This window comes from Echinococcus granulosus (genome assembly GCF_000524195.1).
Source record: "Echinococcus granulosus chromosome Unknown EG_S00233, whole genome shotgun sequence".
NCBI lineage: Eukaryota > Metazoa > Platyhelminthes > Cestoda > Cyclophyllidea > Taeniidae > Echinococcus > Echinococcus granulosus.
The window spans coordinates 53,256-54,441 of NW_020170613.1; positions in this window are offsets into that span (position 1 = coordinate 53,256).

Genomic DNA, 1,186 nt, shown 5'->3' on the forward strand with positions numbered 1-1,186 from the left:
CTCCCACTGGTGCTCACATGTAGCGCGACTTGGCCTCAATTGGCATTGGCCACTAGCCGCCACACCTGTCATGGGCTCCGACAACGTGGGCAGCGCGCGTGAGTGCGCCTCATCGGTGCGGGTCATGAGAATGATTTGCTTTTGTGCTTTGCTCGCATATACATATATGTATAATTATTACTAAGATCAATAATTTCTCTTTCTTCTGCTTCAGCCTTTCATGCGTTGCTTACGAATTATTCGTAATACGACAGTCGTCACTGCTGATATATTTACTTTGCCTCCTGTGAGCTAGTGTCAATTTTATGTAGGTCATTTTGGAAATGTGGCTTCTGGCAATAATGCGGTAATACGATCCCGGTTTTATTGCCTCTCTATTGTTTGACTCCTCGTGAGTACCAGTTGCCTGGGCGTCTTTTAGTTGGATCTATGGCATGTCAAATGAAGGATTTGTAACCCTCCGGAGTCCCAAAAATTATTCTCTTCTTTGCGAACACTCTAAACGTGATCTACTTGACTAAATTTGTCTTTGTTAGAAGTGCGAATGTTCACTTATTCTACGTTTTGACGGTTTGTGAGGTGCAATGTATGTCGTTTGTTTGTCTAAACTTTAGCGCATTTTGATTTTTATCACTTTGTATGCTCCATAGCCCATCTCGTCTCCTGGGTATGATTTGTCTTGAAAGAATGGTTGTACTTCCTTTGCGTAGATTGTACGTCGCTGCTCCTTTTGAGCTGTGCATGAGGTGTGTCGTTAAATTACTCCCGGCTCACTTGCTTCTGCTGCCCTCTGCCGCGGACTGCTTATTTTAGCTCTTGGTCTCTACCACCTTCCATCACCCATAATTCATTAAGCAATTAGTCATTCTCTTTAGTGCATACGTCAGGTATTTTCGCTTTAGGTGGTTCACTTGAACTCACTGAGGGTGGCTACATGAGTAATCGGTGTGTATGTCTACCAATGTCTACCAATGCCTCATTTTGTACCGTGTACATTAAATCTGCAATGATTCAGATGGTAGTCTTAATCAAGATGGCAGGCAACGAAAGGATCAGATTCGATCCCGTGCACATCTACTGCAAGCATAGCGTGGCAATGTGAAGCATAATCTTGCACCGGCGCGTCATTTAAATGATGTCAACGTCTTGGTGAGGATCGCTAAAGGTGAAATGTTATTGGCGACTG